The following is a 27,915-nucleotide window of genomic DNA, read 5'->3' on the forward strand; positions in this document are numbered from 1 at the left end:
AACAACAATTAAAGTTGTTTTAATAATAAAAACAACTGTTTTGGGTATGCCATAAAGGGAATATACCCATCTTCTGGCTAACGCCTAACAAAAAGAGACTTTGCAGAGTGAAGATTTTGTAAAAGTTGTGAAAATGGTTCTTGAATGTGTCCAATGTGTCTTGAATGCTAAAATTAAGTTAACTTTATGTGCAAATTTTATTTCAACAAACAGAAAAATTAAGTAGTTTGTACAAAGACTAGTCTTGTTAGATCTACGTAATAAAATTATGCAAAAGAATTCATTATATTTTTTAAGTAAATCAAGCATATAATTTTTATCAGTGTACTTGGAAGAATGTAAGCAACCAAACAGATTTCGCCCCCTATTGACTACCATAGTATTTATTTTTTCTACAAGTAAATCTGTTTGGTTAGTGACATTCTTCCTAATATCTTCCTTTGTGTTAAGCAGAACAACAAAATTCATACAGGTTTGGAACTACTTGAAGGTGACTAAATGATGATAGAATTTTCATTTTTGGGTGAACAATCCCTTTAAGGTTCTATATAGAACCTTTTCTTCTAAGAGTGTTTGTGGTTTAATTTATGTGGGTTTTAAGTTCCACAGTATTAAAGCAAAATCAGTGGCTTGTATGTCACTGTTTTTATAACATCATAACATTCCTGGATGAATCAGCATTTTTTTAATTGGTTGATGATCAATGATCAATGGGTCATGAATTAAAACAGGTTTCACACGCTTTCATTTTGTACGTCTTGGTTGAGCCAATGATTCAATGATTCATTCATTAAAACAGTCAAATGTTTCAATTCTGAACAAATCAATGTTTTTTACAAACCTGATTCAATGACTTACTCCTTGAACAGTCACATTTTTCATTCCTGAATGAATCAGTGTTTTTAAATATATCAGTTGAATGACTGCTTCAGTGATTCACACAAACACCTGTTTCGTCACTGAATGAATCAGTGTTGTTGCATGAATTGGTTGAATAAATGACTCATAAAGACATTTGTCACCACCTACAGGAGCAACTTGCAAAAAGAGTCTAAAAAAATTCCCAAACAGATTAAAAAACCCAAACCAGGGGTCCTCAAACAGCAGACCGCAGACCGATTCTGGACCCTGGCTTGGTTCCAAGACCGCGACACATAACAAAGAGCCAAACGCTTCATTCAAGCCCTTTACATTCCATGCATGTTATTGCTTCTCTCTCCTGCCACATGAAGAGATGCAGATAATGCGGTTATTTTAACGGTAGCAAAAACACAGTAACAGCAATTTAATACTTTCACTAAAACACTGCAGAAAACGAGAATGCAGCAAATACAATTATTTTTGTCTGTCATACATATATGACTCTGACCGTTTAAGTAAACAAGCTTTTTGACAAGACGTTTTTGTAACGAGGCGGGACTCATGTTCTTCATCAACATGTATCATTAGGCTATTATTTAGCATGTTAAGAGATTTCATAATAAACAATGTTATAATTGGGAAAATTTTTTGTAGATGGCAAGGGAAGACAACTAAAACTTTTATATTATTAGTTAACGTTTTCTGCTCATGAGGACTTGGAACTTTTAATTGAATACACCTAAAAAAACAGTGTGATACAAACAGTGCATAACTAATTAAATTATTAACTGTTGTAAGAAATTACTGATCCTACTTAAAGGGATAGTTCACCCAAAAATGAAAATTTGATGTTTATCTGCTTACCCCCAGGGCATCCAAGATGTAGGTGACTTTGTTTCTTCAGTAGAACACAAATGATGATTTTTAACTCCAACCGCTGCCGTCTGTAATTCAAATAATGCCAGTGGATGGGAACTTCATCTATAAGAGTAAATAAAACTTGCATAGACAAGTCCAAATTAAACCCTGCTGCTCGTGACGACACATTGATGTCCTAAGACACGAATCGATCGGTTTGTGCGAGAAAACGAACAGTATTTATATAATTTTTTACCTCTAATACACCACTATGTCCAACTGTGCTCAGCATTCGCTTAGTGAGGTCTGATCGCGCTCTGACAGCGGCAGTGATGTCTAGCTCTCATTGAAGTATATGCGCGAGACATCACTGCCGTTGTCAAAGCGCGATCAGACCAAACGAATCGAGTGATGAATGCAGTTGGACATAGTGGTGTTTTAGAGGTAAAAAATTATATAAATACTGTTCGTTTTCTCGCACAAACCGATCGTTTCGTGTCTTAGGACATCAATGTGTCGTCACGAGCAGCAGGGTTTAATTTGGGTTTGTCTAAGCAAGTTTTATTTACTCTTATAGATGAAGTTCCCATCCACTGGCATTATTTGAATGACAGACGGCAACAGTTGGAGTTAAAAATCATCTTTTGTGTTCTACTGAAGAAACAAAGTCACCTACACCTTGGATGCCCTGGGGGTAAGCAGATACACATCAAATTTTCATTTTTGGGTGAACTATCCCTTTAACAGTTAATATTAGTTTAATAGCATTTAATCTCTGTGTTTGCATTATATGTTCTTTTTTAAAAGACAGAAAAGTCCATATCAGGAAGAAGTTAGTGTCAAGTATTGAGTGCCAATTTGTTCTCCTGCCAATAAATTCAATAAAAGGTCCTGTGGTTCACGCACACAGAGAGTGTGAATCCGCTCTGGAGCAGGGTCAGGATAAAAAACCTTGTTTACAGTATAGACACTCGTCTCCCCTGGCAACACAGCGGGCAAGAATTCTGCCAACGCAACAAAAAAGCAAAGTGACGAGACACTTAAAGAGCTCATAAATAAAAAAGAAAAAAATAAGAGGAAGAGGGAATCTTCTACGGATTTAATTGAGCTCTCTCTCGCACACACACCCACGACACCACACAACCCCTCCTTCTGAGTATCCTAGTTGCCTCTCAATATTCTAAAATCACTCAAGCAGAAGCGTCTGTGAAATCTAGATGGACTCTTGTGAATCGATTTCAAACATCATGCTCATTGAAGTGAATAAACATTTTCCATACAGAGTTTAGCTGATGCTTCTCTCTCGTACTGTATTTGATCACTGTCGTGTAACAAAGAAAAACAATTTCCATCAGGGAACATTAAATAACTGCAGCGAGGACCGGTAACATGTTCATTTGAATATTTAATTCTTGTGTAGCAGGTTTAATTTCCTTTCTGATTGCTCTCTGCGGTTCATCAGGAAGAAGTCTAGTAATAAACACTATAGTAATGCTTAATGAACTAACCATGTACATTCAAAAGCACTGCACTTCTAATGTTCAAGGTTCACATTCAAATTTAACAAGGTATTATACAAGAGAGTAGACAGGAATGAGGGATGAAATGTATTCAGAGTCTGTCATTCTAATTGGATTGTGGTGTGCAATTTAATGCAGAAACAAAGTCAGAGGCTCTGTATAATTTCGATTGATATTACTAAATAGATATGAAAAAGTATGGTGTTGTGAACTATAATGTTTTGACTACATAATGAGGCTGGGTTGGTTTATATTTGCTGCATAAATGGCACAAAGAAAAAGGATACAGTTTGACCCACATTTCTGTTGAATCGATAGCAAAACTTTGGCTTTTATATAATACCAGCTTTTGTATCAATACCTTTAAGAAACAAATAAACAGCCTGGGAACACTGGTGAAATGAAAATCAGGGCTGTGAATATCATAATAACATCGCCCTGATTCAATAATGAATTGTCATGTTAACACGTTAACGTATTAAATTCATTTTTAAGGAAAGAAAACAAAATGTTTTGAGTTATATCTGACAGAGGTAGGTTTCTGCAACAGCGCTTACACATTCTGTCTCAAACCGCATCAAAATGCATGGGAAGTGCGCTGAACACTGAACTCAATATGTGATTATATAACAAATTTTTTTAAAACTTCAATCCTCAAATGTAAAAAAGAATTTTGCTGCTGTCATCTACATCAAGCATTTGTACAGAAATACAATAATCCATACTTTCTGCCATTTAAAGAGTTCAAATGACTAATACCATTTTGATTTTTATTAAAAGAAATTATTATAAATTGTAATAATATTCAATATTACTGTTTTTACTTTTATTTTTGGTCAAATAAATGCAGCTTTGTGAACATGAAAGTTCAAAAATATGAAAAAATCTTACTTTGAATGATATGGTGCATGTTAAAAATCATACCTGGATTTGATTTATACATAATTTATAGAATTAAAACAGTTGTCAAATTTTGTAAATGCATAAAAAACATTTAATGAATAACACAGTCAATGCATCAACCTTTATGCTTAAAGGGATAGTTCACCCAAAAATGAAAATTCTGTCATTAATTCCTCACCCTCAATGCGTTCCAAATGTTCATATTTGGAACACAAATGAAGATCTTTTTAATGAAATCTGAGCGATTTCTGTCCCTCCACTGACAGCCTATGCAACTGCCACTTTCAAGCCCCAGAAAGGTAGCAAAAAAGTAATCCATTAACTAAATGTTAATACTACTGTTGGCTGTGCTAAGGTCTATTCAGGTACCAAAATATGCAAAATTGTGATAACATACAACTGAACGTATTACCTAACTTAATGACCAAGTCAGACTAACGTAAAGATCAAATTAAAGATTCGGAGCACAATGAATCAGTGTATCAAATCATGATTCAGATCGCGTGTCAAACTGCCAACGGCTGAAATCACGTGACTTTGGCGCTCCGAACAGCAGATTCAATACACTGATTCATTTGTGCTCCGATGCTTCATGAAGCAGTGTTTTGAAATCGGCCATCACTAAATAAGTCGTTATTTTGTTTTTTTTTTGGCGCTCCAAAAATATTCTCGTCACTTTATAATATTAATATTGAGCCACTGAACTCACATGAACTGATTTAAATATGTTTTTAGTACCTTTATGGATCTTGAGAGAGGAAGTGTCATTGCTCCCTATGGAGGCCTCACGGAGCCATCGAATTTCAACTAAAATATCTTAATTTGTGTTCCGAAGATTAACGAAGGTCTTACGGGTGTGGAACGGCATGAGGGTGAGTAATAAACAACAGAATTTTCAGTTTTGGGTGAACTAACCCTTTAATGTTGAACTCACGTTTTCATTCCCAGGTTGTTCTCTTTGCCTTCCCGTCAGACTATAGTGAATTTGGGATAACGTAAGTACACAAGTCAACAAAATATATTATATTGTTCTAGTGGTTTTTGGATATTTTAATCAAATTGTGCCTTTAACTGGTTGCATATGTCAGATTTATTGCATGACTTGGGCAGAGAAAAGCTGTTGTTATCAAATATTGTTTATTTAATCATGTGATGGTGAAGGGATAGATTAAATAGGCCACTTGATGGAAGGTTTGTGAAGAAATTACATGCTCCCTTGTAAAAGTATTTTTTAGTATTTTTAAAATACAAAAATACAGTAGTTTGTTTTGATACATGGTGTGGCTGCTGTATTTTGTAGTTTATTATGATACACTTAAAATTAAGGTATTTGGTTTTTTATTTTAAAATACATTTTAATGTATTTTTGCCCAACCCTGGCTCTGTCTGTGTGTGTTTTCTATTTCTGCAGTTATAGATTTCTTCCAGCTGTTTAACTCTGACCCACGCAGGCTCTATGCCCGCCACCAGCCTCCAAAACGTCTCTGCTGCCACTTGGATGAAGTGCAGGTTTTGATGACTGTTTGGATTCAAAGAGGTTTTGGCCTCTAGCTGGGCAAATTGTCATCCTGTATCCCGGCGTTCTCTTTATGCTTTTAGAATAATCCACGTCTTCTTCACTATCATCTTTTTCTCTCTATCTTCCTCCCTCTTTCTTGAGAGGCTGTAAGGGCAAATATTCACAATATATTTGCTATGATTATATACTAGTGATATATAAAACGACAACATTCAAAAATACGCAATATTCCATAAAAATATAGGGAGGTTAATGCAGTTTAAATGCAGTTTATTATCAGGTTTTTACTCTTAATTAAAGCCATAAGAGATCAACAGAAGGATTTAAAAAATACTGATAAATTTTAGCCACGCACAATTTCCAATTCAATTCAACTTAAAATTTTCAATGATTCAGTAGTTTCGTTTTTATTATCACATGCCCACTGTAACTTTCTATTCTGATCTGGCAAGAGTGGAGTCCAGTATGGCCTGCAGTTGCCGATCTTTTGCTTTAAGGTCTGAAATGTGCAATACTGGTTGGTTATACAAGCAAAAACTAGAGAATTAATTGAATGAAAACCACATCACCTACAGGTTTTTCTCTGAGATGCTAAAACCACAATATCTTGCTGCAACAACGGGAACCACAGCACTTAGAGCACTTACAGCACTTACACATCTTCCTCCTTCCTCCACAGCAGGAACTGAACCTTTGACTCTGTATAACTTTAGTTTATTTACTGAGCTGAATCCTACAAAATTTACGTGTAATTGGCTGTTCATGTTTCTTAGCAGTTTTTAAGTAAAAAACTTTTTCTTTTTAGTAAAGATTTTTCATATTTAATCATTGTTATTATGTCATATTTATATCATTTTGCCTGTTTTTTGGAAGGTGTTATAGTGATTTGAGTATAAAAAGATGCATCTCAAATAAAATGTATTAGTATTGTTTTTATCCTATTATTAATAATGAGAAGGCACAGCTAATAAAGTTATTTGAACAGAACCAGACTGGACAACTAGTTGTCTGTCACCTCATACAGTGCGAGAGAGCCGCTCTACACGTGTACCGTATGTTGCGCGTTTTCATGTGTGGTTTTGGTAACTTACAGCAAGGGAGATATGAACTGTGTGTGTCATCTGAAGGTTTTGGATACTGTCACTCCCATCAGTTTTGTGTTGTACATGAGACTCAAATGCGCCGCTCTCCACCAAGATATAAAAGCTGCTGTCGGTTAAAGGGGTAGTTCACCCAAAAATTATCCCATAATTTATTCACACTCAAGCTATCCTAGGTGTATATGACTTTCTTCTTTCAGCCAAACACAATCAGAGCTATATTAAAAAATACCCTGGCTCTTTCAAGCTTTATAATGGGAGTGAATGGTACCCGAGAATTTAAAGCTCCAAAAATTAAACACTAGCCAACTTAAAATGGTAATGCATGGATTTGGTGAGTGTTTTGTAATTTGTCTTCACATTAGATATTTTATGAGAAGCAAATCAGTTGCAAATGAGACAAACCACAGATTCAGATTGCTGCACTAATGCAAAATTTTACAGACAGACCGCAAAGAACAATACTCGTCGTCTCGCTTTGTTTTTCAGCCATTTTCATCTTTGAAACGGCTAAACAATGCAAACAGACTACACATATGTAGTTTTCAACTGCTTTACATTATGAAACTAATAAAACCTTATGAAAAAAGAAGCTTCTCTCAAAACCTAAAACATGAAAAAGTGAAAATATTCATTCCAATAATTCCAAATTGTGTTGCATTTTTACTATGTATTGTAGCACAGAGGTTACATAAGTGCACTAATTCACCATCCATGAGTGCAAACAATATGGTCAACAACAGGGCCGCCGCTAGCAGGGCAAAAGGTTCTAGGGGCAGAGATAAACGAAGGGCTATCATAATCAAAATCACAGGTTATCACAGCCCTAACTTGGGGCTTGACTGGACTCTTTGAGGGCTTTACACACTTGAAATAGTTAACCCTGGGTCATTCTAAACCCCGGGTAAACAAAATCCTTGGGTTATTCTTGCTTCAGGTTTCATACTATTCATAAGCTGACATTTCACATTGTACATTCCTAAACCCTGGGTTAAAGGTTGCTAAAGAGGATGTTTTGTTTTATACATTTTTGCAATATTACTTGAAACTGTCTTTACTAACTGATAAAAGACTATTTATTAGGTGCACTGAAAGGAATAATATTAATATACATCATCTGTGCACGAGGTACGATCATCGCGTAAACGATTGGCCCTCTTGCTTGTCAATCACTGCCGTGACGTTCCATGTGAGAGACGAGCGCGGATTGGCCCTCTGGCTTGTCAATCACTGCCATGGCGTTCCATGTGAGAGACGAGCGCGGATTGGCCCTCTGGTTTGTCAATCACTGCCATGGCGTTCCATGTGAGAGACGAGCGCGGATTGGCCCTCTGGCTTGTCAATCACTGCCATGGCGTTCCATGTGAGAGACGAGCGCGGATTGGCCCTCTGGTTTGTCAATCACTGCCATGGCGTTCCATGTGAGAGACGAGCGCGGATTGGCCCTCTGGTTTGTCAATCACTGCCGTGACGTTCCTTGTGAGAAACGTGCGCGGATTGGCCCTCTGGCTTGTCAATCACTGCCGTGACGTTCCTTGTGAGAGACGTGCGCGGATTGGCCCTCTGGCTTGTCAATCACTGCCGTGACGTTCCTTGTGAGAGACGTGCGTGGATTGGCCCTCTGGCTTGTCAATCACTGCCATGACGTTCCTTGTGAGAGACGTGCGCGGCTGCGCGCTCCTAGTAACTTTCCACACTCCACAGGCGCCGCATGCGATGTTTTTGTCCGGAGACAGGAGTAACAACTGCAGATTATGAGTTACCTTGCGGTGAGTCCGACATAATGAATCCACTAACACGATACAGTGAATGCCGGTGGTAAACACTCGTGTTCCAATACTCGTGCACGAATTTTGGGAGGCGTTCCCTCGAAAGGAAGGGGGGTTGTTCTTACGCATGCGCTCATTTCAAAAACTCAGTAACAGTCATTGGTTTCTCAGTCCGACAAAAAGATCCTCTTTATCACCTTTAACATTCTTATTTGCAATATTTGCGGTTTCAGTGTCATTGGTTGGATACATGCAGCATGTGACCCGTTTAGCTCTAGCAATGTGCTTCCTCGGCATCCATGCCGACTGTACTATAGTTTATAACTGAATGGACTTTTCGGACTATAAAGTTAAGAAAGAAACGGTCTCTTCTTCACTCAAATTGTCATGTTTTCTGTCAGCATTTGACATTTTTCCTCTCAAATGCTGAATTTACTGTTTATATACAATGTGCAGTGTTTCCGTGACTGTCCAAAGCATGTGAATATTAGTACGTGATTGGTTGTCTGTTGCTAAACGTCTAGCTGTAACATTCTAAAACTGCATTGTTTCACACTGTACAAGTTTGGCACCACAAAAGCGGTGCTAACTCTGCTCCAGAGCAGGGTTTCATAACCCCGCTTCTAAATTACAAGTGTGAAACGTTCCTTTACCCGGGGTTAAAGGTGATAAAGAGGATCTTTTCGTCGACTGAGAAACCAAAGACTGTTACTGAGTTTTTGAAATGAGCGCATGCGTAAGAACAACCCCCCTTCCTTTCGAGGGAACGCCTCCCAAAATTCGTGCACGAGTATTGGAACACGAGTGTTTACCACCGGCATTCGCTGCATCGTGTTAGTGGATTCATTATGTCGGACTCACCGCAGGTAACTCATAATCTGCAGTTGTTACTCCTGTCTCCGGACAAAAACATCGCATGCGGCGCCTGTGGAGTGTGGAAAGTTACTGGAGCGCGCAGCCGCGCACGTCTCTCACAAGGAACGTCATGGCAGTGATTGACAAGCCAGAGGGCCAATCGTTTACGCGATGATCGCGTAAACGATTGGCTGATGTTTTTAAGGCCCTACCTCGTGCACAGATGATGTATATTAATATTATTCCTTTCAGTGCACCTAATAAATAGTCTTTTATCAGTTAGTAAAGACAGTTTCAAGTAATATTTCAAAAATGTATAAAACAAAACATCCTCTTTAGCACCTTTAAAAGCGGTGTTTAGAACGATGATAACCCAGGGTTAAGTGCAGTATGAAAAGCCCTTTGTCGAGTCAAAAGTGATAGCTAAGACTTTTCTTTTTTAAGGATGTCGCTATCTTTGAGATCACTTTGGTCACTGTCGCTATGGTTACTGGTAAGAGAATATGGGCTTGACTCCCGTTGCATGTTTATACAGTGCACTTTAATTTGAGGTGTAAACTGGACATTGAGACTCGCACCTAAATGCAGTTGTCAATACCACAAAAATGATAGTGTGAACATTGTCTTACTGATTGCTGCAGTGAATAAACTGTACTGCTAACTAGTAAAATAGTTAACGAAGCAGTCAGTCTTAGCCTACTCTAAAATAAACTTTTCAAATGGTATGCTATGTTATATGCACGTGATCTCATTACATTGCATGTTTAAGAAAATCAGTAAGTCATTTAAAAAATGACTAGCATGACTAGCAAATAATTTAGCATTTATAGCAACTTATAAATAAATATGTGTGGACCATGGTGAATAAATGGTGAGTAAAGAAACACCGCAAAACCATTACCATCATGTTTCAACACCTGAATCATTAAAGCACTAATTCACATTAAAACAACATGCAAAACTCAAAGTATGAAGTTTGAGAAGATAAGAGAAAGAAAGAAAAAAAAGAGAGAAAGAAAGAAAGAAAGAAAGAAAGAAAGAAAGGGGTGTAGAAATGAAAGCAGATTAGCAGTACTCCTGTTCAGTGTGTTTGTGAATCAGTCACGTTAGCAGCGGGTGAAGCAGAGAGAGACACAGCCTCGTTTCTACTGATGCACAACCAGCTGTGATGATGCAAGCAGTGAGGAATCACAACACAATGACTGCAAGCAGCTCAGCATCATGATGGATTTCAGCATTAAACCAGATGGGTGCATGTGCTTTCTGAACTCCCCACCGTGCCATTAGAGCACACAAACACACAGACTGGGTTAAGTGTTAACTACCTTACACACAGTTCTGGAGATGAGGAACACACTCACCTTCGGTCTCACCACACAATGTGCACTGTGACTCTACAGAATCAAAAAAAAAAGAAAAAAAAAAGAAGAGAGTGAACTTTGAGCAAACTTTTACACACCCAGGGAGATACGTTGATTGCATTATGGTGTGAGGACAGTCTCCTTGTTGAAAATTTAAAAAGGGGTTGATTTGTTTTTAGAGCTTTGTTTTAAATTTTAAAACATTAGCAATATAGAGCACACTCAGAATCTGATATCATATCTTCATAGAAACTAAATACATAACCCAAAATTACTGTATAAATAAATGCATAAATGTATGCATAAATTAAAGGTGCCATCGAATTGAAAATTGAATTTACCTCGGCATAGTTGAATAACAAGAGTTCAGTACATGGAAATGACATACAGTGAATCTCAAACTCCATTGTTTCCTCCTTCTTATATAAATCTCATTTGTTTAACCCTTTCGCACGTAAGTTTCAAATATTCTGGCTGACCCCCCAGCGTGAGTTTTTTAAGGCGACCGTTATTTAGAACGTATCACTTTATGGTTTCCATGGTGATGCGTCATTGCTTGTTATGTGACACCGCAGCGCTGTATGATTGATGATCTGCTTTAATTTAATTTTTCCTTTTTATTCAAAATATTCACAAATTTGTTAACTATAGCATGAAATATCTAATATTCCGATTGCCAAATATGTGCAAGTGAATGTGTTTTGCTGTTTAAACACCTTTATAAAGATCGCGTTAGTTGAGCCATATGAGCGATGGGCGCCGCCATGTTAGTTTGCACCGCGCGGACCTGTTGGATTTACAACCCGTGAATTTATCCACTTCTCCCGAAATACATGAAATTAAGTGTGCCGGTGAACTGGGGAAGAATAGAGTAAGCTTTTAAGTTACTTTCACAATGTGTTCTGATAGAATTAAACGTGTTGTCAAGTTAATGGAAAGGGTTGTTATTTCCGCTTCTATAGAATCATTGTGTATTTTACAAACTCTAAATATATTGTTTTGTTATACTCAGTGTATTTAAAGTCTGAAACCTGAAATGAACATTATTTGGTTGAAAACACTGCATATATGTGATATATGAAAGCGCTGCGCGCGTCCGTCTTGTTTAGCGCCAGTTAAAGCACGCACGCACATTTGAATTTGGCAGTTGATCACGTAATGCACTGAACGTTCTATCACACCGGTGTGATCGTACGCTCCTGGGGCCAGCCAAGACTGATCACACCGGTGTGATCGTACGTGTAAAGGGTTAAAAGACCTCCGATGAACAGGCGAATCTCAACATAACACCGAGTGTGACATAACAGTCGGGGTGTACGCCCCCAATATTTGCATATGCCAGCCCATGATCAAGCCATTAGACAAGGGCAAAACATCTGGATGTGCACAGCTGAATCAACAGACTAGGTAAGCAAGCAAGGACAACAGCGAAAAATGGCAGATGGAGCAATAATAACTGACATGATCCATGATATCATGATATTTTTAGTGATATTTGTAAACTGTCTTTCTAAATGTTTTGTTACCATGTTGCTAATGTACTGTTAAATGTAGTTAAAGTTACCATAGTTTCTTACTGTATTCACAGAGACAAGAGAGCCGTCGCTATTTTCATTATTAAAACACTTGCAGTCTCAGTGGCGTAACTTTGTTTTAAAAAGTGGGTGGGACAGGAATGTGTATGTGGGGGGGTATTGTAATTGTATTATTATAATAATAATAATAATATGATATTGAAATTAATATGATTTCTTCCTTACATCTGCTATAATACAATATGTCTCGAGAGTATGTATATTAGTTAATAAATACGTGGATCCGCTGTAAAAAATAGATTGTCCTGATGGATTGGAGGCAACATTTTCGTTTAGCATGCAAGAGATTCTGGGTTCGAATCCAACCAACCATGTATGATTTTTTTTTCTCTCATTAAAACCAAAGATGTTTGTCAGTGATTGTATATCAAAAGCAGGGACACGTTTATTTGTATTTTGTTTTGTGATTCAACGTAACGAATAGAGAGTCTCTGCAACAGTTAAGCGATAGATTGAAGCGCTCGTCCGTGTGAACACTGCGCAGCGTGCACGAGCGCCAAGAGAACACTGTTGCGCCTCTGATAACAGCGACAACTAGCACTCAACATGATTTCAAAAACAACACATCCCAGCGCCAGATCGCCTATTATTAACTTAAATTGATAATCAACTAGAGGTGTTTCTTTTTTATTAGATATCCGCGAGATGTTTCAAAAAGTGGTAGGGACAATATCGACCCTTTCAAAAAGTGGTGGGGACATGTCCCACCTGTCCCACCCGCAAATTACGCCTATGTGCAGTCTGTATAATTCATAAACACAACTTCATTCTTTATAAATCTCTCCAAGTGTAGCATTAGCCGTTAGCCACGGAGCATAGCCTCAAACTCATTCAGAATCAAATGTAAACATCCAAATAAATACTATACTTACGCGATTAGACATGCTGCATGACGAACACTTTGTAAAGATCCATTTTGAGGGTTATATTAGCTGTGTGAACTTTGTTTATGCAGTGATAGAGTCGAGAGCTCGGGAGGGGGCGGAGAGCGCGCGATTTAAAGGGGCCGCAGCCTGAATCGGCGCATTTCTAATTATGCCTAAAAATAGGCAGTTAAAAAAATTCATTAAAAAAAATCTATGGGGTATTTTGAGCTGAAACTTCACAGACACATTCAGGGGACACCTTAGACTTATATTACATCTTGTAAAAAAACGTTCGATGACACCTTTAATAAATTAAATAAGAAAGATATATAAATGCTATGTATATTTCCTATTCCACTATAACATTTTCCCTGGATTTATGAAGGTCACATTAATACTTTATTGGAAACTTCTCATAACCTGTGTTAGGAAATCTCAGGATTTCCCTAATATTAAATCAGTCTGCATTCTTAAATGTATTCTCTTACCAGTAAAGTATTTTGGGAAAACATTTTGTCCTCCATAATCATTATATCAGTGGCCTTAACAAACATCACAAACAGATAATTTTGGGTTTAATTACAATCTACTTTCTGAACACTAAATTCACAAGCTTGCACACACAAACACATTTTTGCAGCCAAAATGCAAACAAGCACAAAACTAAAGCAAGACTCAGGTATAAATGCATGCAATTTCCAATTTATGCAAAAGAACATTACAGTCATATCTTAAAAACTTAAAAGATTCTCAGCTACATCAAAATATGAAAAAAAAATAAAAAATTTCATTCAAGAAAACAACTCTATTCATCTGTAAAACATGGGTTCTTGGAAAGAGTGTACCGTAAAAAAAAAAAAAAAAAATTGAACACTATTCAAATTCTGTCATGTATCAATTCAATTTTCATTTCAATGGCCATTAAATGGAACCACTGTATTATAAAAGACCTTGCGGCGCTACAGCAGAGATTTAAATAATTGTTCTGCTGTGTTGAATGGATGATTCAGTGAGTACCTGATTAGTATTCATTCTATACTGCTGTCTATTTAAGCCATATCCCCATGCTGTTAATTAAGAAACAACTGAAATTTGTTCATAATCATGCTGAGAGGTGTGAACATGCAACAAACTCAACAGACCAGTCTTTTCATCAAGTGTTTCTGGCAGACTCCAAATATACAATCCAGTCCAAACGTCATAAATGATGCCTAAATTGGGGACATGTTTTAGTAGCATTCCAAACACAAATGCACAAAAATTACTTGAAAATCCATTTATTCCTTTCTGGGCCTTTATTGACATGTTGACTGGAGCTTTAAACTCGCTCTCTGAAAGTGAACCAATACAACCTCAGTCTATACAGTGAGACCACATATTTGCTGTGTTACTCCACCACGTTTTGAAACAAGTTTAATTAGGACTGAACAACAGCTAGAATTGGACAGAAAACTGAGTTGAACAGCAACAGCCATATTCAAGATATTTTCAGCAAAAGATAAATGCAGATACAGTACTGTATACACACTGATTCAAGACCTCATCCCTGGCCAAGAGACCAAAAGTTCATATCTACAAATCCATTTGACTTGTGTCCCATTTGAGATTTAGAATTCCCATGGAAACCCAGGAAAAACAATATGCACACAGAAGCTACTGGCATCAACTGACTAAATTTTGTCTTGCGATTCACCAAAATAAGACTCGCTAACTGGCTCTGCCTAACCTGCGCATGAAAAAAAGCCTTTCAGTTCATTCCACAATGAAGCATTCCATAATTAACACCAGTATTTGCATATTAGCCTTGTGTGCTCACACTCTCTGCTTTAGTTGGCGTAGTGTTATAAGTAGGAGTGTCAGTGGTGATAATTAGCTTTTCTGTTCTGGTCTTTTTTTCACAGGCACACAGAGGCTTTTCTTCGGCTCTATGAGGAGACGGGATGTTAATGCCAGATTATATCATTATAGAACGATTCTAAATAAAAAAAAAAAATGTTGAACTCTGATTCTCATTTGATGAGGTCATGAGAAACAAATTGATTTACACAAGCAGAATCATGTACATAGATAAACGAGTCAGCCTATATTTAATAGAGGTCAGTTCAAAGATGATCAGTGCAGATACAATATATTGACAAGATTCCTGGCTTGTGTAAACACACAGAAACACACACATACGCGTGTTACTCTATTTAGATTACTATTGATTTCAGTTTCTGCACTCCAAAATAATCCCTCTTGTGCTTGGCTAACTGCTCCTGCAGGAGCTGACAAAGCACTTCTGTACTTTCAGATAGTATCAGACTTTATGAAGACTGTTAGCACTCAGTCTATCATAAGCACTCTGCTTGTAAAGAGCTCTCGGTCCCCAAGAGTAAAACAGATAACAACACAGCCTACTAAGTCTGCAAAAGGAGAAAGAATATATGGCAGCTGTGCTAATATTCAGAACCACAGCACATGTATGTGAGTGTGATTTTTTTTTTTTAATATACAAAAATACACTAAATAGTAAGTTCATAGGCCTACTTACTTTTTAGACCAAATATTGCCTTACTTTGTCAATTTTCGCTCTGGCAATGATAATAGTTCCAAACATAGCCACAGCGAAATCAACAGTTGCACATCTCTAAACAGCACATCTCTAAACAGTTTTGTTGCTGAATTAATTGGTTGTGTAAATGATTCAGTGACTTTTGAATGAATCAGCGATGTTGAATGAATTTTTAGTGAACAATTCGGTGATCATTTAGTCTGACGTGGTCATACTCAATTCTAGTCAGAATATGAGTCTGATACTGCTCCATTGGGCTTTGATTATGGGGGCGTATTTCAACCGATCCAGGAAAGACCTCAATTGGATAGACCTACAACCAATCAGAGCTACAGAGTAAGTGACGTATGTTGAGCGCTGGCATAACCGCTGGTTATGTCTACCTCGTCGTGCACACCGAGTTGCATCGCCGTGATGCCCATTTCGGTTGCTTCTTTCACTTGGTTCTCCATGAGTGCGACCAAAGGAGAAACCACAATGACCACAGGGTTTTCATTGCGCCCCATCTTCTTAGCGACCATCGGGGCCAGCTGATAAATCAAACTTTTGCCGAATCCCGTAGGAAGGACGGCAAAGACATCTTTCCCATCGACAAATGCCTTGATCGCGGTCCTCTGTTCCTCTTTTAAAATTAATGCGCTGTCGATATCTTCTATAACGGACGCGATGGCGGAATCTACACATCTCAGTTCTTCAACAACAGCCATCATGTTGTAAACTAATTCAACCCAAGCGCTCTTTGATGACGTGGCTGATTACGTTTCTGGTGATAATCTGTCAATCATCGCCCTGACAATGTGATTGGTCTGAACAGTTTCTGTTCGGGCATAATTACTCCTCTACGGATCGAGTCCAGAACGAACTTCCCGACCTAAAAATGTTGTGGGCGGGGATAAGTTCGGCTGGCATCCAGGCTAGTGATCATTTATAAATACAACACCTATTTTGTTCCTGAATAAATCAGTTTTTTTGAATGAAACAGTTGAGTGAATGATTCAATGACTCACTCATGCACTTTATTGCCAAAAGTTTTGGGACATCTGCCTTTACATGCACATGAATTTTAATGACATCCCATTCTTAATCTGTAGGGTTTAATATGGAGCTGGCCCACCCTTTACAACTATAAAAGCTTCAACTCTTCTGGGAAGGCTTTCCACAAGGTTTAGGAGTGTGTTTATGGTAATTTTTGACCATTCTTCTAGTGGCGTATTTGTAAGGTCACCCACTGGCTCACAGTCTCCGCTCTAATTCATCCCAAAGGTGGTAAGCTCTCTACGCACTGTTCTTGAGCTAATCTGAAGGCCACATGAAGTTTGGAGGTCTGTAGCTATTGACTCTACAGAAAGTTGTCGACTTCTGCGCACTGTGCGCCTCAGCATGCTCTGTGACTACCACTTTGTGACTGAGTTGCTTTTGTTCCCAATTGCTTCCACTTTGTTATAATACCACTAACAGTTGACCATGGAATATTTAGTATTCAGGAAATTTCATGAATGGACTTATTGTACAGGTGGCAACCTATCACGGTACCACGCTTGAATTCACTGAGCTCCTGAGAGCGACCCATTCTTTCACAAATGTTTGTAGAAGCAGTCTGCATGCCTAGGTGCTTGAATTTATACACCTGTGGCCATGGAAGTGATTGGAACACCTGAATTAAATGATTTGGAGTGGTGTCCCAATACTTTTGGCAATATAGTGTAACTTATTGTTTCTGAATGAATCAAGTGTTTTGAATGTAACCTGCAGAAAGAGTCACTTACTATAATCTACTCTGTTAACGTCTCTAGTTATATGCCACACTTTCTTTTATCTCATATGATAAATTAATTTAGTCTCAAATCAATCAGCCCTGTCCATTTGCAATCATCAGCTGACTGTGCATTATCCTTTACTGTAAAGTTTTAATTTTGAAGTACTCTTGCATTTCCGTTCTAGCTGCAGACTCAGAAGCAAAAACATCTCATATTTACCTTATATTTCCTCTGGGGCAAAATGCTCTAGATCAGCATGAAGCCCCAATGTTAAGGATCCCAGTGGTGCCATTATCTCCTTGTCTGCAAGAGTAAATCATTCAAGGCACCTGACAATACAGTTTGATTTCAGAAGAGCCAGTGTTCAATAAGGCCCAGCTCAGTATGGGACTATCTTTAGAAAGATCGAGAGAGCAGTTTTGATAAAGCTGTATAATTGACACAACAAGGGACATTCTGTCATATCATTACACCACTAGAGCTTCAGACTGAGGGCTTGCCAGTTTCTTCAAGAGGGCGAAGCTGGAAAATCTGTACATCTGTTCTTAGCCCTTTAACATTGTTTTAACAGAGCTTATCTTTTTTCCCATGCATGCAAAGTTATCTTAGTCTCTTTCATCGTTATTAAGCTGCTTTTAGCAGATTAACAGCTGAACATTATGAATCTACTAAGCAAAGTATTTAAACTAACCCTGTTTTTTTTTTTGTGCATTCAGTGGTACTTTATTACATATTTTTATGTCATAATTTTATCCTTGAGAAAATTCTGTAAAGGTGTTTCTTCAACTTCACAAACTGTCTCAGAGTTTATTAAAAGTACAAATAATTATATTTTACTAGGATTTTAATCAAATAAATTATAATTATTGTTATTAAATAATTTTCTTAATATTAAATAGTTTTCTTAATACTACTTTTTGTAATATGAAGGTCACATTAATACTGTCTTGTAAAAAAATTACTATGTTTTCATCATTTAATTTTGCTATTCTTCAAATGTCCTTTAAAGTAAAAATCAACATAATTTTTTGGGCATCATTTCCAATCAAGCTGTCATTTTGTCAAATTATTAAGTACAAATATGATGCAATTTTGTGTTTATTTAGGATATGTGTAATGCTAGCTATAAAATAAGATGCATTTGCAAGACCAAGCAATCTGCCATTTTATTCAAACAAATTAAAAAAAGTTAATAACTTCACAGAATTCAATTAAACACAATACATCATTAAGGATGTTTCAGTTTCTCTGTATTTATTAAGCACTATTAAAACAACAGATCATTAAATGTGCTGTAAAATAATAAAATAAATAACATGATAATAAAAAAACAGATAAAAATGATAGTAAATAAGATAAATCACACAAGAAAATGCAAAAGAAAAACAAATGTGATGAAACAGGTGTAATAAAAATGACACCGTGGTAACAATATTCATGATGTTCCATGGAAAAAGGACCAAAATAACAGATTCATCAGTGACATTGTTAGTAGACAGATTAAATAAACTAGAGAGATTAGGTAAAGTGTGTTTTAAGGGAGTTTATATATTTTGAAAGTCCACAGGCTCAAAAAATGCCCATAGTTGAAGAAACAGCCAAATATCCAGCATTAGCTCCCTATATAATAAGACCTTGGTCAGCAGGTCTGTTCTTCTCTGCAGATGAAGGACTCTATCTGTTTATTCCCTCTTAACACAGTCTCACCCAATCAGAGTGCTGAGAAAGGTGGGCGAACGAAAAACAAAGTGAGAGCCTCATCTCTTACATTAGAGCAGACATGAGTCCTTGACTGGGCTGTTCCTATTTTCCATTATCCATTTGCCTTAAAACATTGTGCAACAAGGCCAGAACATATTTATTCTCTCTCACAGAAGAAAGAACTACTAAAGAAGTTCTAAATTAGACAAGTGTGAGCGTGTGTGTATTTTGAAAGTGTGAAGAAAGGGTGTTAGACTGTTGATTATTTTTTTGTTTTTTATATTTTTTTCCACGCTCTCAGAGGCAGAGAACAGACTTGTCATAAATTACCTAACATCCAGCATCTTAAAATAAACTTGGAAAAATCACATAATACAAAAGCACAAACAGACCTGAACACAGTGAAGGTTCCTCTGGCTAACATAATCAAGAGTTGTTATCTACTGTATCATACAGGGCTCATGCATTTGGGTATTTGAATTAGTTTAAAAGCTTCCAGCATTTACCCCAATCTCCATTTAATCTCATTTGAAGGGTATCCAGCTACCAAAGTAAATGTTGTTTTAGATTATGCTGAAGATTCTCCACATTTCTTTAAAAGCTATTCTGTAATGGACCTGTTTGAAACCTCTTTGATAATAGAGAGGTATAGAGATGCATTCAAATGTGCGTGCCTTTAAAACAGATATGTTATTATTCAGGTAAGTTGCTATAACATATCGACTTGAACTAACTTCCTTAGAAAAATTTTCTTTGATCTGTTTATGGTAATTGACCTTATAGCAGCTGTAACCGAATATCCATACATCCCTGCAGTGCAGGGTATTAACTGATTACATGTAATCTGGATTCCATAATCAGATTCCAAAAATTAAGTACTTGTGATTAGATTATATTCCATTTTAAAATACTCATAATCAAACTACAGTAACTTTTTTATTGATTGCATGATCACATTATTCTCACAATGGAATTATTCATTGGTTCCCCCAACTTCCTTTTTATTTTTGACTAGTGCATGTGAATTCACTGAAAACTGAGACCCACACAGCATTTGATCACTGGATTTACAGAAATCATTTTACTTTTAAGAAGTGTTTTCTCAACATTGTAGCATTGCATATCTAATCAGCTCAATCACATTAATTATTTTTTTAATCATTACTCAGTGACTCATTTATCCATGTATTACTGTCTTTCAAAGGCAAAGTGCAAATTCACATCATTTCATATTTACTGTACATGCAATGCCCAACTTTTTTGTCAGCTGAACCTCTTTAACCTAATACATTTACTTACCCCCTGAGTTTTAAGTTAATAAGTTAGGTCAATAATAATAATAATTATATATATATATACAGTACAGTCCAAAAGTTTGGAACCACTAAGATTTTTAATGTTTTTAAAATAAGTTTCGTCTGCTCACCAAGGCTACATTTATTTAATTAAAAATACAGTAAAAAACAGTAATATTGTGAAATATTATTACAATTTAAAATAACTGTTTTCTATTTGAATATATTTCACAAATTAATTTATTCCTGTGATGGCAAAGCTGAATTTTCAGCATCATTACTCCAGTCTTCAGTGTCACATGATCCTTCAGAAATCATTCTAATATGCTGATCTGCTGCTCAAGAAACATTTAATGTGTACAATTGTATAAAATATTTGTGTACAATATTTTTTTTCAGGATTATTTGATGAATAGAAAGCTCAAAAGAACAGTGTTTATCTGAAATCTAATCTTTTGTAACATTATACATGTCTTTACTGCCACTTTTGATTGATTTAATGCATCCTTGCTGAATAAAAGTATTCATTTCTTTAATTTCTTTTCAAAAAAATAAAAATAAAAATTCTTACTGACCCCAAACTTTGGAACGGTAGTGTATAATGCTACAGAAGCTTTGTATTTCAGATAAATGCTGTTCTTTTGAACTTTCTATTCATCAAGGAATCCTGAAAAAAAAGTACACAACTGTTTTCAACATTGAAAATAATCATAAATGTTTACTGAGCAGCAAATGAGCATATTAGAATGATTTCTGAAGGATCATGTGACACTGAAGACTGGAGTAACGATGCTGAAAATTCAGCTTTGCATCACAGGAATAAATTACTTTGTCAAATATATTTAAATAGTACACAGTTATTTAAAATTGTAATAAATGTAGCCTTGGTGAGCAGACGAAACTTCTTTTAAAAACATTAAAAATCTTAGTGGTTCCAAACTTTTGGACTGTACTGTACATATATATATATATATATACACACAGACTCAATGATAATTAATTGAACAACAGGTGAACAGCATCATAATCAAGGAAAATTAGGCACACACTAGGAAGCCATGGCTGCATTTAACTCCACTTTTAGACATACACTCACAAACTTCCCTAAGCACTCAAATCCCCATCACCATTTTGAAGTGCGTTCAACTTCGTCAAGTGGATGAGGGAAGATTATTTGGACAGAAACTCAAACCCTCGATTTTGACAGAGGGAGCGAGTTTGTATTCAGGCAGATCCATAGACCACAATGCAACACACACAATTCTAGTGTATGATATTGGAGTTATTTTGACATTTAACAGCATTTAATACCTGTAGCTAAGATGATTGTTTTTTTACACAGTTATAGTTTATTGTATTATCATTTTTGTTTGTGTATTTTTTATATTTTTATATAAATATATTAATATTTGTTTATATTTATTTTTTAACAGCCCAAACATACATACAGGCCTATAGAGTAGTGTGTAAACAAATTTATAAAGAAAATTGGACTTTATAAGCCTAGGTCACAAACCAGAATAAAGAACAAATCAAAACATTACGTTAATAACTACAATTTTTGTCATGTAATTTGGAATCAGTAACCGACTATAATTTGTAAGTAAACTACCCAGCACTGGTAGTATGTGAAAAACAGTATGTGAAATGAACAATAGTATGCTCAAATTCAAATTCACAGTATTCATAAAACAGTACACAAAAACCTAGATTACCTACTACTTCTGGAGAGATTCTTTACTGTCACATTATCAGGCTACAAGACAATAACAACATGACAAATGTGGTGAATCTGAATGACATTAAAATAAACCATCAAACTATGAAAATCTATGACAAAAGTACTGCTAAAAATGAGATAATCCAAGAAAGTAAAATATGCATATTTAGTGAGTGAATATAATTTATTTGCATTTTCAAAAAAAGTCAAACTTGAGGCATGTAATATGTTATGAAAAATCTAAATAATCAACAGAATATTCTGATTATATTCATGGTACACACATGGGCATCATGCATAACCTGATATTGCTGAGTTCAACATGTTCCTGGGTCAAAATTTTTGTTGATCCTGGAACAACATTCAAATCAACCAATCAGATTTCAGGGACAAGTTTACAGATTATGTCAAGTTTAGGCTTAAAATCATGAATTGGTGCTTCTACATCAGTGTTTTTCATCTATCATTTCCCTCTGATTTTTGGGATAACTTTTGGGTAGGGTTAGGTTTATGGGTAGGAATAGGGTTAAGGTTAAATTTTCAGACTAGAATGTTGTTCCAGGATCAACAAAATATGTTGACCCAGGAACGCATCTAACTCAGCAATATCAGGAAGTGCTTCACATCATACTGTATAGAACAAACTTGATAACAGTTGCAAATTAAGTAATTATTCAAAAGAAGTACTTCCTCAGCGAGAATGTGATTTCAGATGCAGCCAAATAGCAAACTTGTGTTTACATTAGAAACAGGTAAATAGATCAATATAAATCTTTGACGCAATGGATTTCTGTAATCAACACTTTTATCAATCAGTTAACTATATCAGCTGTAATCGTAATCTCATTTATTTATTGATTAACCGTGCAGCCCTGTATGGTGAGTAAATGAATGAAGTGCAGCTGTAATCCTGAGGAATGCTGGGAGCTTGGAGGACTGATGAAATTCTTCACGGATGAACACCCTCATGTATTATAAGAGAATCTTTCATGAAGCGTTTGTTCTGCGGCCTCTCCTTTCCTTTCCATAGACCTTAATGATGTTCTCTCACTTCACTCCTCTTCTCTTCCTGTGGCCTTCCCTTTCTTTCATTTTTCTCTCACTATCTCTATTTCACCCCTTTCTTCTTTACTTCCTCACTCCCTCTCTCTTTCCTCTTTTCTCACTCTCTGTTTTCATGAATAGAGTCACTGAGGCGTCAAGTGCAGGACTTGCTCTGTACAGAGTCAGACCTCAAAGACAGGTAGAGAGAGATGACAGATGAGGAGGAGGAGAGTGAGAGAGTTTGGGTTGACATGCAGGGTCATTGCAGTTCTTTCCTCTGAACTGTGAACAGTGCTGATGGCAATGACAAAGTGGCATTGTTCATAATGCTGTATGAACATCTGGAAAGGACATTTCTTGTTTTGAGATTATTGGCATTTCCAAACTGGCTTGTGATAAACCGTTCCTTGCATTTGTCAGTCAATCAGTGTTGCTATTGTAGAGACATGAAGGAGAATTCATGAATAAATTCATTTAATGAGTCATGTGACGATATTAAAATCCATTGTAATAAATGGGAAGTTCTGATTTTTGAACTGAAATCTCGAGTAAATGATTAAATAATTTGTATACTTCTAAAAGGATAGTTGAACTGTTGTGGTCCATACAATAAAAGTCAATGGGATCAGAAACATTTGAACCCAGCAATTGTTTTCTTCATTGGGCCACATTCATGAAATTTTCGTACATATATGAGTAAATTTGGAGTAATTTGCGTATAAAAAGGACCTTTGTGAAAACTCTCCTCCCGATTCACAAACGCTTCGTAAACAGGGGCCTTATTCACAAAACATCTTAAGGCTAAAAGTAGCTCCTAACTTGCTGATTTAACTTGCCCCATTTTTCCATCTGAGATGCTTTGGTTGCTATGATTTGGAATATCCACGGCAGTAACATGTTACTAGTATCTAATTTTGAAGAATATTACTGAATATAAAAATGCAGTAACCAAAAAACTTCTCTATTTTTGTTTAGTTGTTGTACAAGTTTGCCGGTGTAGTATTTGTCCCACCCCTCCTCCACTGTGATTGGACAGCTGGGTAAAAGAGTGACACTGATGAACAGTTAAAGGATTAGTTCACTTTCAAATGAAAATTAGCCTTTACTCACCCTCAAGCCATCCTAGGTGTATATGACTTTCTTGTTCCTGATGAACATAATTGAAGAAATGTTAATAAATATCCTGATGCATCCAGGCTTTATAATGGCAGTGATAGGGTTCAATGAGTATGAGATAAAGAGCTTCAACCCACATCCATCAATTCATAAATATGTGCTCCACACGGCTCCGGAAGGTTAATAAAGAAAGGCCTTCTGAAGCAAAGCAATGCGTTTGTGTAAAAAAAAAAAAAAAAAAAAAAAAAACTATTAAACTACTAAAGCTCGATACTTGACTTCATAACTTGTTAAATATGGATTTTTTTTTTTTTTACACAAACGCACCATTTTACTTCAGAAGGCCTTTATTAACTCTCCGGGGCCATGTGGAGAACATATTAATGATGGGTGTGTGTGGACGGAAGCACTATCTTCAGCTCAGAACGTTCAAATGTTTTACGTACCAAAAAAAAAAATCCATATTTAAACAAGTTTAAGTGGAAGCTCGATACTTGACTTCATACGGAAGAGGATTAGGGCCAAGCAATAATAATTAAATAATAAAACCATCTCGAGATTAAAGTTGTTAAATTTCGAGAAAAAAATCGTTACATTTCGAGAAAAAAGTCGAAATAAAATGTTGAGAATAAACTCGTTAAATTACGAGAAAAAACTAGTTAAATTTCGAGAAAAAAGTCGAGATAAAATGTTGAGAATAAACTCGTTAAATTACGAGAAAAAACTCGTTAAATTTCGAGAAAAAAGTCGAGATAAAATGTTGAGAATAAACTTGTTAAATTTCGAGAAAAAACTCGTTAAATTTCGAGAAAAAAGTCGAGATAAAATGTTGAGAATAAACTTGTTAAATTACGAGAAAAAACTAGTTAAATTTCAAGAAAAAAGTCGAGATAAAATGTTGAGAATAAACTCGTTAAATTACGAGAAAAAACTCGTTAAATTTCGAGAAAAAAGTCGAGATAAAACGTTGAGAATAAAGTCATTAAATTATGAGAATAAAGTCATTAAATTACGAGAAAAAAGTCGTTAAATTACGAGAACAAATTCGTTAAATTCTGAGAAAAATGTTGTTAAATTTCGAGAAAAAAGTCGAGATAAAATGTTGAGAATAAAGTCATTAAATTACTAGAAAAAACTAGTTAAATTTCAAGAAAAAAGTCGAGATAAAATGTTGAGAATAAACTTGTTAAATTTCGAGAAAAAAGTCGAGATAAAATGTTGAGAATAAAGTCATTAAATTATGAGAATAAAGTCATTAAATTACGAGAAAAAAGTCGTTAAATTACGAGAACAAATTCGTTAAATTCTAAGAAAATTGTCGTTAAATTTCGAGAAAAAAGTCGAGATAAAATGTTGAGAATAAAGTCATTAAATTACGAGAAAAAAGTTGTTAAATTACGAGAACAAATTCGTTAAATTCTGAGAAAAATGTCGTTAAATTTCGAGAAAAAAGTCGAGATAAAATGTTGAGAATAAAGTCATTAAATTATGAGAATAAAGTCATTAAATTACGAGAAAAAAGTTGTTAAATTACGAGAACAAATTCGTTAAATTCTAAGAAAATTGTCGTTAAATTTCGAGAAAAAAGTCGAGATAAAATGTTGAGAATAAAGTCATTAAATTACGAGAAAAAAGTCGTTAAATTACGAGAACAAATTCGTTAAATTCTGAGAAAAATGTCGTTAAATTTCGAGAAAAAAGTCGAGATAAAATGTTGAGAATAAAGTCATTAAATTATGAGAATAAAGTCATTAAATTACGAGAAAAAAGTTGTTAAATTATGAGAACAAATTTGTAATTTAACGACTTTTTTCTCGTAATTTAATGACTTCATTCTCAACATTTTATCTCGACTTTTTTCTCGAAATTTAATGAGTTTTTTCTCGAAATTTAACAACTTTAATTCTCAAGATGGTTTAATTTTTTTATTATTGCTTGGCCCTAATCCTCTTCCGTAACTTCATAACTTGTCAAATATGGATTTATTTATTTTTTACACAAACGCACCATTTTGCTTCAGAAGGCCTTTATTAACTCTCCGGAGCCGTGTGGAGAACTTATTAATGATGGGTGCATGTGGATGGAAGCACTATCTTCAGCTCACACTCATTGAACCCTATCACTGCCATTATAAAGATCGGATGCGTCAGGATATTTATTAATATTTTGGCAATTGTGTTCATCAGAAAGAAGAAAGTCATATATACCTATAGGATGGCTTGAGTTACTCACCCTCAAGCCATCCAATATATGACTTTCTTCTTGGGCTAATTTGCATTTCAAAGTGAACTAATCCTTTAAAAAAAAAAGATCAGGCAAACAAACTCATGAAAAATTATGGTACATACTAGTGCATCAAAATGCAGTGTCATCAGTTTGCCTAAACTAACACGGAACGTTCAAATGTTTTACGTACCATTTACACGTGGTAGGGAGCAGGTGGACATTTTTTTTCGTACCAACTAACATTTCGAAAATACGAACATTTTCATGAATCCGAAAATTTACATCAGAACGATTTATTTTACAAAAAAATAATAATAATAATATTCTGCTCGTGTTTCATGAATGAGGCTCACTGTATGGATAAAAAAGAAGATTTTTTTCTAAATATTCTTTTCACACAAGAAAGAAATACAAACAGGTTTGGAATGACACAAGAATGAGTAAATAATTACAACATTGTCAGTTTGGGTGAAACTATCCCTCTTTAACTGGGAATGATGGAGAATATTCTCTCATCTTTTACTCACCCTCATGTCATTCCAAATCATTTGACTGAGAAATAAACTGGCCGATCTTTTTAATGCAAATGAATCCATGAGATGATTTTTAAAAAATGAACAAATGATTGAGTCAGAACTTTTCAATGAATCATTTGATCTGATTCACCAAACCAAGTTTGACTCAGTAACTCACTGCAATTTTGAAGTGAACAGTTCACTGTGACAAAGTGGCATAGTTCATAATGCTGTATGAACATCTGGAAAGGACATTTCTTGTTTTGAGATTATTGGCATTTTTAAACTGGCTTCTGACATGAAGGAGAATTCATGAATAAATTCATTTAATGAGTCATGTGACATGTGATGATATTAAAATCCATTGTAATAAATGGGAAGTTCTGATTTTTTAACTCAAATCTCAAGTAAATAATTCCATAATTTGTATACTTCTAAAAGGATAGTTGAACTGTTGTGGTCCATACAATAAAAGTCAATGGGATTAGAAACATTTGAACCCAACAATTGTTTTCGTCATTGGCCCACATTCATGAAATTTTCGTACATATATGAGTAAATTTGGAGTAGTTTGCGCATAAAACGGACCTTCGTGAAAAGCCAATCTTTTTAATGCAAATGAATCCATGAGATGATTTTTAAAAAATTAACAAATGATTGAGTCAGATCTTTTCAATTGAATCGTTTGATCTGATTCACCAAACCAAGTTCGACTCAGTAACTCACTGCAATTTTGAAGTGAACAGTTCACTGTGGAATAAATGATGAAAGCATTTTCAT

At 35.6% G+C, this 27,915-nt stretch overlaps 1 protein-coding gene across 2 annotated transcripts in view; it reads right to left on the reverse strand.

The window, feature by feature from the left end:
- The window catches only part of dlgap2a (discs, large (Drosophila) homolog-associated protein 2a), a 141,225-nt gene that overhangs the window by 82,399 nt on the left and 30,911 nt on the right, over positions 1 to 27,915 (reverse strand). Inside the window, exon 2 of one of the 2 annotated variants that reach the window (XM_048191068.1) lies at positions 10,747 to 10,779. The exons of the other annotated variant lie outside the window; for it this stretch is intronic. The gene's annotated coding sequence lies outside the window, so the exon portion shown is untranslated. The remainder of the gene's footprint in view (positions 1 to 10,746; positions 10,780 to 27,915) is intronic. 2 annotated transcript variants of the gene reach the window in all.

The sequence above is a fragment of the Megalobrama amblycephala genome, linkage group LG5, assembly GCF_018812025.1.
Source record: "Megalobrama amblycephala isolate DHTTF-2021 linkage group LG5, ASM1881202v1, whole genome shotgun sequence".
Taxonomy (NCBI): domain Eukaryota; kingdom Metazoa; phylum Chordata; class Actinopteri; order Cypriniformes; family Xenocyprididae; genus Megalobrama; species Megalobrama amblycephala.